This window comes from Spinacia oleracea, chromosome 6 (genome assembly GCF_020520425.1).
Source record: "Spinacia oleracea cultivar Varoflay chromosome 6, BTI_SOV_V1, whole genome shotgun sequence".
NCBI lineage: Eukaryota > Viridiplantae > Streptophyta > Magnoliopsida > Caryophyllales > Amaranthaceae > Spinacia > Spinacia oleracea.
In genome coordinates this window covers 108,621,037-108,631,665 of record NC_079492.1, presented here as the reverse complement: position 1 = coordinate 108,631,665, position 10,629 = coordinate 108,621,037, and the positions used below count along the sequence as shown (strand labels likewise).

The 10,629-nt window shown below is 38.5% G+C and overlaps 1 long non-coding RNA gene across 1 annotated transcript; it reads left to right on the top strand.

The window, feature by feature from the left end:
* The first annotated feature begins 8,864 nt into the window (after positions 1 to 8,864).
* On the top strand, positions 8,865 to 9,372 carry LOC130463137 (uncharacterized). Its single transcript, XR_008923751.1, has 3 exons — positions 8,865 to 8,907; positions 9,060 to 9,161; positions 9,267 to 9,372. It is a non-coding gene; the product is annotated as an uncharacterized lncRNA (long non-coding RNA).
* The last annotated feature ends 1,257 nt before the right edge of the window (positions 9,373 to 10,629 follow it).

Below are 10,629 nucleotides of genomic sequence, written 5' to 3'. Positions count from 1 at the left end.
GTTCTGGAGGATGGTTTTTACTGATATTTTATCTTTGGATAAGATTGCATCATTAGAGAACAAAGATCTTATGCCAAGCTAGTTTATACTTAAATCGATTTTAGTTTATTCATGTGAAATCTTATGTGAAGCTAATAAATGTTAATGTTGACACGTATTCCTGTTTTGTTTGGTTTTAAAATTGAGATGGGGTCTTACCATTTTTCTGATGTATAGTTCTTGTGTCAAAATTATGAATTAGTGGCTTGATTTATCTAATTCTGTGTAAAACCTTGTGTTATTAGAAATGAGTCGTCGTTGGATGTACGGTGACCATACTACGGTGGAATACTTGAGTGGGGTTGAGGAGTTCCTTAGATGTGCTTTAGCACACCAACGGAGTACGAAAGCCGCAAAGATCTATTGTCCTTGCCGTGATTGTAACAATGTAAGGCGGTTAGCTGATATTGATGAAATTGAGGATCATTTATTTCGTCGTGGGTTTAAGCAAGATTACCATGTCTGGTTTTGGCATGGTGAGAAAATACTTGATCGTCCAAGTTCTAGTGTGAATGAATTTGATGTTCTGGCAGAGAGTGATGAGAGTGATGAGATTGATTCTGATATTTCTGAGAATAATTAGATGGATGATGATGAGCAAGAAGATAATGAAATAAATGAAATGATGGATGCGGTGAAAGATCACTTGAATGAACGACCTCACATACTCGAGCAGGTATTAAAGGCTGCTGAGACGCCTTTGTACCCTGGGTGTACAAAATTCAAATTGTTAGAATGTATGGCATCACTTTCCAACTTGAAAGCGGAAAGTGGTTGGACCGAAGAAAGTTTCACGAAATTATTGAAACGACTAGGTCTTTGGTTTCCCGATGGCAATGACATTCCCAACTCTGCCTATTATGCCAACAAATTGACGAATCCCTTAGGCTTAGAGGCCGTCAAGATAGATGGGTTAACCCTGGGAAGAGTGTAGGTTCAACCCCTACTATGCGGCGGCTAAAGACTGATCCGCCTAACGCAGCGGCCTATTGATCGGAAGTCATATCGGTACGGTACCAAAGAATACGGCCTTTTCTTGTTTCGACGGAATGGGCTTAGTTCTTTTACTTTTTGTATTTTTAGTGCTCCCCGGCCGGAGAGACTCCAGGACAAGGGGGCGGCAGTCAACCATCCACTCTCGAGATTCATATTGATCAATCGATAAGCCCAAATGATTGTATTCTTTAGAGAAAAGAGTATGAAAATTTGGATAAGTGTCCAACGTGTTCTATGTCGCGTTACAAGCGTAAAGGGGCCAATTCAGCTAAGAGGGGACCGCCCGCCAAGGTATTGTGGTATCTTCCGATCATACCTAGGTTTGAGCGCTTGTTCTCCGTAAAGAAGAATGCTAAGTATCTGAGGTGGCATGCGGAAGAGAGGAAGAAAGATGAATTCCTTAGACATCCTGCTGATTCTCCTCAATGGAGAACTATTGATAAGAAGTATCCTGAATTTGGCAAGGAGGTTAGAAATCTAAGACTTGCTCTATGTACAGATGGGATGAATCCATACGGCTCTCTGAGTAGTCAGCATAGCACTTGGCCGGTTCTTCTTGCAATTTACAATCTTCCTCCATGGTTGTGTATGAAACGCAAGTATATCATGTTGTCACTCCTCATCTCAGGGCCTAAGCAGCCAGGACATGACATAGATGTGTATCTCGCTCCACTCATAGATGATTTGAAATTATTGTGGAATGAAGGTGTTCCAATGTTCGATGCTCACACCAACTCAAACTTTACATTGCGGGCAATGGTTTTCTGTACCATAAATGATTTTCCGGCCTATGGAAACTTGTCTGGGTACAAAACCAAAGGATAACAAGCATGCCCTATATGTGAAGAGGACATGAAGCCCACACGGTTGGATCATTTCAAGAAAAATATCTACCCAGATTTCGGGAAGCACCTTAGTCGATATCATCCTTATCGTAAGAAGAAGGAATTCAATGGGTTCACCGAGGAAGGAGTAGCTAGTACACCTTTGACAGGATCACAAGTTTATGAACGTATCAAAAATGTTGAAACCAAATACGGTAAGTGCTTCAAGTCCAAGTCTAAAAAGGGTGTTTTATGGAAGAAAGTGTCTCCATTATGGGATCTTCCCTACTGGAAAGATTTGTCGGTTAGGCATTGTCTCGATGTAATGCATATTGAGAAAAATGTGTGCGATGCTATCATCGGGACTTTGTTAAACATACCAGGAAAGACCAAGGAAAATGAGAATGTGCGGAAAGATATGAAAAAGAAGAATGTTCGACCAGATTTGTGGCATGTTCAAAAAAAGGATGGTACAAAGACCTTTCTGCCTCCAGCGTGTTACACAATGTCGAGAAAGGAGAAGAAAAAGTTTTGTGAGTGCTTACATGGCATTAAGGTTCCCTCTGGATATTCGTTGAATGTTAAGCGCCTAGTGTCTCTCTCGGACCTTAGGTTGATTGGTATGAAGTCTCATGATTGTCATGCACTGATTAATGTATTTTTGCCAATTGCACTTCGTGGGATATTGCCGAAACACGTGAGACATGTTATAACAAAACTTTGTTTGTTTTTCAATTCCATATGTGCCAAGGTGATTGATCCGGAGACTTTGGATGCTTTGCACAATGATGTTGTTGAAACTCTATGTCGATTTGAAATGTATTTTCCGCCTTCTTTCTTTGATATAATGGTGCATTAGAATGTCCATTTAGTTCGCGAAGTCAAGTTATGTGGTCCGGTGTTCTTAAGATGGATGTATCCTTTTGAGAGATTTTTTAAGACTTTAAAGGACAAAGCAAGGAATCCGGCTAATCCAGAGGGTAGTATCATTCGGGGAGTCCTTAAAGAAGAGATTTCTGGATATCTAGCTGAGTTTTTGTCAAGCCTTGAACCAATAGGACTTCCAAAATCTCGACATGTTGGTAGGCTCGCAGGGGAGGGAGTAATTGGTAAAAATGTGATATCTCCTCCATCGGAGAGGAAGAAGAAGGCACATCTTTGTGTGTTGCAGCATCTTACAGAGGTTCATCCTTATTTAGAAAAGCATCTGCTTGAATTGCAACATTGTAATCCTAAGTTGAAGGAAAGAGCGTTGATGCGGGAACATAATCGCACATTTGTTGAATGGTTTAAGAAGGAAGTTGGCAAGAAACACGACCATGATGTTTCTGATACGATCAAGTGGTTATCTTGAGGTCCTCGACTATGTGTTCGATCTTTTGAAGGATATGATATCAATGGGTTCACATTCTACACTAGAAGGCAAGATGAAAAGAGTGTAGTGCAAAATAGTGGAGTAAAGGTTGTTGCATCATCTAGGGTCTATGCAAGCGCTAAGGATAAAAGGTCGGTTGATTCAACACAATCATATTATGGTGTTATCGAAGAAATATGGGAGCTTGATTATACCTATTTTGTGATCCCTGTTTTTCGGTGTCAGTGGGCTAACAACCACAATGGTGTGAAGCAAGATGAAATTTTCCCGGGTTTAACCTTGGTGAACTTTGATCGACTAAGTGACAGTGACGAGCCATTCATTCTAGCATCACTAGCTAAGCAAGTTTTTTATGTGGTTGACAATATTGATCCTAGATGGCGTGCTGTTGCCCAAGGAAAAAGACATATTTTGGGTATTGATGATGTTGTAGATGAAGATGCGTATAATGAGTATGATGACACACCTCCGTTACCGATGGTTGTTCAACCATTGCCAGAAGAGGAGGATGCAAATAATACTAATCATATGCGTACAGATCATACGGAAGGAATATGGGTTACAAATCGTAATTGAAACATACATGTGTAAGTCCGGGCTTCACTTCTGATGCATTGTTGAAGTTTGAATACAATTCAATTTAGTTTGAATACAATCTTTCTAGTTTGAATTTAATATATGTCATGTGTCTTATGCAGTGATGCTTTATTAGATTTGAGATTCTCATGTGTTTATGCAATATAGTGTTGTCTTATTTCATTGAGTTACACTTATTTTATTTGATCAGAATTAAGCATTCAAAATACTTGTTTTGAGTGACTTTGGTGCATAGTTTGAATTAAATTTCCATTTGAATAAGTTGTAGACTAATTGATCAATTTCCGGACTTTTCCATGTCACCCAAGTGTATTGTTGCATATCTCATATTCATTGAGATTGGATCCTCCGCCTCCATAGCAGCATTTAAGTAAGCGAATTTTTTTTGGTTGCATAGACTTGCTTTAATAATTGGCATTGTGTCATTCTCCATAAATATCCATCTCTGATTCTTTTATCATGTCGGAGAATATATCTTAAATCTTACACTAGTACGTTGTAATTTTATAACTTTTCTATTATTATTACTCTGGTACAATGCATTTAAAGAATGACACTTTTAATAATGCAAGAATACTTGGGTATTTAAAGCTGGTGAAAAGTGAGTACTCTAATTATTGTTTTAATCTTGAATCTGGAGTTAAACTTCTGCAATAATATCTCCTAATATGATGGGATAGATTATGCTAATTCTGGTTGGTTGGCTGGCCACTGTACATGCTTCCATTATGTCTGAAAAAGTTTCTGGTGCACGGGCAAGAGATTTATGTTGCTCAGTTTAGGCAACATCATTTGAAAAAAAAAATTGATGTCCTGATGTAGTGCTTCTGTATTGCTTCTCACCCTACTTTTTGAAATCGCTTGTCTAAATAGTACTCTTCATATGACCTTCAGGATCAGAGTTGTTGCTCTATTGTGTTACACAGTGATAATGTGATGTCTCACTTCTTCGCTGTTGCTATCTCGCTGCTACACTGCTGCTGTCTCGCTGCTACACTGTTGTTGTCTCGCTGCTACGCTGATGTCCTGTCCTGTTGTCCTCCTGTTGTCTTTTTGTTGTCATACTATTATTCTACTTGTGAGAATACTTGCGTTTTTTGTTAGTTTTGGGCTTGCGGGTTGTTGCAAGCCCAAAAGTGTTTTTTTGGTTAAGATTGAACAACAATTGTTTCTCATTTGGTTAACAATATTACTTGTAGTTGATAAATTTTCGATTCCTATGAAATTTGGTGTTTTACTTTTGTTATCTTTATCATGGTTATTTCTTATAGGTGGTCGACGTTGCAAATATAAATACGCTAGCAATTTTTGGGGCCTTTAAACATTTTTAATGATGATCTGTGCAGATCATACATGACTGATATGAGTACACTATATGCACAGAACTGATATGAGCTGTGCAGATCAGTGCACAGAACTGATCAAAACTGACCAGTTCTGCGCACTGATCTGCACTGCTCAGATCAGAACTGTGCAGATCAGTGGACATAACTGATCAGAACTGTGCAGTTCTTTGCACTGATATGCACAGCTCAGATCAGAACTGTGCAGATCGATGCACAGAACTGATCAGAACTGACCAGTTCTGTGCACTGATCTGCATAGTTCCGATCTGAGCTGTGCAGATCAGTGCGCAGAACTGGTCAGTTCTGATCAGTTTTGTGCACTGATCTGCACAGCTCAGATCAGTTCTGTGCATATAGTCTTAAGCTCTATAAGTTGTAATCATGCATTAAATTTCTACTAAGTATTGTTCCCTTTACTAAGTATTGCTCTCTTTTCTTTGTTGCATGACCGTAGCTAGCATGGATGATCATCGTGATAATGAAATACAGAGAATTGATGGAGCTAGTCATCCAACGGGGGAATCACAAGGTACCAACACTAGTAAAAAGACCAAATTCCGTGGTCCGTCAAAAGGAGTTCAAGCCAAAAAGCCCATGTATCTTCAGTATAATCAATATGGAATCCCCGATGGAGAATGGTCAAGAGAATACGGGAAGCAAGTTGGGTCTTGTGCTGCTAGAATTAACATTAATGTGAAAGAATATTCAACGTTAGATGAACACACAAAGAAGGGGTTTTGGGAGGAGACCAAGGTAAACATTGAATAAAAACTTGATTTGTATTCTCCTAGATTATCTAATTTGTGTAGCATACGGTTCTAACAATCTCTTATCCATAAAATTAACAGCTTATGTTCCACATTATTGATGATCCGGCTAAAAGGAGAGAAAAATATTTTCATATATGTGTGTGGCGAAACGCTTTGGAGCTTTCAAGTCCAGGTTAACGCGGCGTTGGATAACTAAGAAAGAAAAAATGCCGAAACATCAGACAGACGACATGCCTTGGGACATCTACAATCAAATCACAGAGGATGATTGGAAAACATTTGTGATGGAACGAAACAAGCCGGAGATGTTGGTAATAATGAATTTACTTTGCTAGATATTTTTTTATATAATTATATGATTAGTTTGTTGTTGCCATCTTTAATTGTTCGACATGTTCTTTATGTGTTTTTTGACAGGTTCGTAGAGAAAAAGCAAGTAAAAGTGCATTACAAACAAGCACCCACATCGCACAGGCCAAAAGGGTTATGTTAGAAAGAGACCAGAGTGGATAAATGATGGGCGACTACCGCCAGAGGAAGCTTTAACCCTCTCAAGTGGCTCCTCCTCAGTGACCTCATCACTCACCACATCGCCAGATAGATTTAAGAAGTTTAGATCAGTAGAGTAGATCTTGGCTCATCAAGTTAATAACAAAGAGGGAAAGTGGGAAGTTGACCGGAATGATAAGGAAGCCGTAAATATTGCTAAGATGGCTGTAAGTGCATATGAAATTTTACGTTCTATATCCTTTTCTTTGCTTCTCCTTTTCATCATGTATACCATCTAATTTTTACTTTCCTAATTCTTATAGTTGGAGTACATAGAAGAAGAGGGAAAAGGAAATATTTCTTTCACCTAGGGAGAAGATGCCCTCACCAAGGCTATGGGAAAAAAGGATCACCGTGGGCGTGTCAAGGCAACAGGTGGAGTCAATGTCGGTTACAAAGTTGCTTTCGGTCCAATTGACCGAAGTAGTAGATGTGGCCATAGTGAACCATCACCGGCTGCAGTCGAATCAATCAGAGCTTTAGTGAGAAGGGAGTTTGAAGATCAATTAGAGAGAAAGGTGGCGGAGGCCCTCCAAAAGCAACTAGCCACATTGAAAGCAACCGGTCAACTAAACACCCTCTCTACCCCCGCACTTGATTCTGCTCTTGTAAGTGATGAGTTTGATGTTAACCGTGCACTCAAAACCGCTCGTCCGAATTCATCGCAGCAACCACGCGAGCTAAAGGTATATATTCTCTATAGTGCATACACTCAAAACACCACTAGCTAGGTTTTTTTATTGTAATTTGTAGTGATTTCTGAAATTTTGTAAATTTATTTGTGAAGGCCATAACTCCATGTCGTCTTGCCCTTGAGGATAAAGTTTTGGGTAACAAAGTGATAGTGGCAGATGGTATGGCGTACCCATTGGATGGTTCGTTGCACCAACACTTTAGATCGATGAAGCCTAGTCATCATAAGGTCCAAGTTGATTGTATTTACGACGGACATGATGATGACACTCTTCCGGTACCTACTGGAGATGCATTCAATAACTTAGGCAGGGCTCTTGCTAGTTTTGTGCAATGGCCAATTCACTTGGTGATTTTCGAAGAAGACGAGGTATAATTTTTTTATTATTAATTGTCATTCATTGCGTTATGCATCTTTTTATTTATTATTTCTATTTTCCTACCTCTGTTTAGAATTAGCCTTGAACTCCTTTGGTTTCTACCTCTGTTTAGGAGTACTCTACTCCACGCCCAACAAAGAAGTCCAGGAGTCAGATTTTTGAAGAGGTGGTTGGTAGCTCCAAAGAGAAGAAAAACGAATTAATTGTCAAAGAGAAGACAACAGAATTAGTTGTCAAAGATAAGAAAACATAATTAATTGTCAAAGAGAAGGCAACACTTGATTTAGGGTCCAAAGAGAAGACAACACTAAAGTTAACGGCCAAGGTAAACCATATGCTTCCCACTCCCCTTTGCTTCAACACTGAAATCAAAACTGAAATTTTCATGCTAGCTTAACATTATTGTTACAGGAAAATTCATGCTCAAATAAGTTGGAGTCGAAATCGAAGTCTAAGATCTCAAAGAAATCCAAAGAGATGGTAGGTAGTTGTGATCGTAAAACTGAAGAATCGGCGGCCAAAAGTAAGAAGCAAAATTTGGCAGACGACACAATTCAAGGTCTTGGCCCATCATGCAATTATTTGAAGTTTATCATCAATACGGCGCCCGGTGATGTATATAAAAATACTTCAATCCCATTTGCCCTCTTTGGTTTGGCATTATCACGAAGATCGACAAACTTATGTACATGAGGTTGACGTTGAAGAGTTCCTTAGAGGGGCGTGCCTCAACATTTCAGTGATCCAAACCTATATGATGTAAACTTTTCCATCGATATTTTTGTTTTTGGTTTTGTCAACTATAATAGTTTTTGAAATTTTTGCATTATACAATTACTTTGTAGGTGTTTATTCCACGAGCACACCTTTGCATTTGACAACTCTCAGATTGGGTTTGTTTGTCCCGAGGCAATGTCAAGCTCTAGAATCAAGGCCAACCCTTAGGCTGCATCAATGTATTTGAAAGTAGTTTTCAATGCTGAAATTGAAAAGGAGAAGAAGGGTGATCCTAACATTACCAAGTGGTTTTTGATCCCATACCATCAAGAGTAAGTGTTAGAGATTGATCGATATTTGGTAAATAGCTATGTTATTGATATTTTCATGCGTAAGGTTACAATAACATTTATATATAATGCAGAAATCATTGGATGTTGTACGTGTTAGACCTACGCAGAGGTTGTGCGTATATTTTTGACTCTGCGATAGGTTCCAACCGAGAAAATAGCGCCTGGGGAATCTTGTGTTTGTAAGTTACTTTCATTTCTTTTTAAGTTATTTCTTTTCGTGCCGCATCAGATTCATGAAGTTTTACTCAACTTCCAGGGCATACCAAGTGTAAAAGTTTAATGATGGGATTTGTCCGAATAGAGCGACTACGCAGGGGTTGAAAGGCTTCCATGTAAAGGTATATCATGTTTACTAATTAGCTTTACTTTTTTTTTGGGTAACTACTTGGATATATAATCTATGATTTGTCTCCAAACCAGTGTGCTCAACAAGTCGGCGCCCGCGAGTGTGGCTATTACGTTATGAAGTTCATGCATGAAATAGTCACGTTACACCATAACTCTGATGAGCGGTTAGATAATGTTTGTTCTTTTACCATATGTTAGTTGAATTACTAATACTAGTACTTTTACGTAGTAGAATTCTTAATTTACAAGTAGTATTACTTATCATGTTACTTATTTCAGGCTTACACTCCAAGAAATGCGCCTTATACCGATGAGGAAGTAGATGTGGTTCGTGAGAAATGGGCTAAGTTTTTTACAACCGAGTATTTATTTACTTAGGTTGTTTAGACACAAAGATGGAAGCGTTTATATCTTCATGGATTTGGTAAAGTTCTTTAATTTTTCCATAATTACAAGTCTGTTGGATTTGCTAATTTATTGCTTTGAATACTAATCTGCTGGTCTTGCTGCTGCTGCCTGTGAATACTGATCTGCTGGTCTTGCTACTGAATACTAATATGCTGGTCTTGCTGCTGATGCTGTGATATACTTATTTGTTGCTAATTTATTACTTTGAATACTAATCTGGTGGTCTTGCTGCTGCTGTGAATACTAATATGCTGCTGTGAATAATCTGGTGGTCTTTAGAATTTCACTTCCATCTGTGCGTTTCTCCTATGTTTGCTTCTGTTGCTGCTCTGTATGTTATTGTTTCTGCTTTGCTTCTTTTGTTTGCTCGGCACTTGGATTGCGGGGTTCGTTTGCCCCTTAGATACCCTTAAGTTGAATGTGTGTGCAGATGTGCTAGATCTAGTTCACTTTCGAATTGGTTCTCCTAAAAAGGCAGAATGTTGTAGTCTTATTTAGAGTTAAGAGGTATATGTTGTATTAGTTAATATATTTGAGATTAGAAGAATATTCATTCCTGTGATTTTGTGATAAAATTCTGGTGTTTTGGTATTGGTTGAATGGGTTGCAAACACTATGAATTGATACCTTAATTGTATCAAATCAAATATATGGTTTGTAAACACTATGCCATTTCTTCCTAGGGGTGGGGTGACCCTGAAGAGCGAATAGGGTTTTTTAACTTGTGACAACAGTGTCATTTTGCAGCACATTTTGTACATTTTTCTCCAGGTTGTATATTTGACACTGCAGGATATTTACTCGTATGTGATTTGGTTCGATTCCAGAATACTGTTTGCCATAACTGTTTGATCTCCTTCCTGCCTAGGCTCAAATATGAGTTTTGCTGAGGTCTCGTGATTGCTCTGAGTTTTATTGAACAGGCTTCAAGATGGCATCTTTCTTTATTATAATGTGAGAATTCTCCCTCTAGGGTGAATTCAGTTGAGAGAAAAACTGAGAGAATTTGAAGAAAATGATCTTTGTATTATTGAATGTTAATCTGAATTACAGTGTTTAGTGTATTTATACAAGCTAGAGTGATGTATTGAAACCAATCGTATTGTTTGTACACCTCAACTAATACAGCTAGGATATTACAACAATCATAAATAATGGCATTCTAACAACTTCTAACAACCTCCTGATTTCAAGGGAAATCAGTTGAGCTTGGTTCTAGAAACTGAGCTGGAAC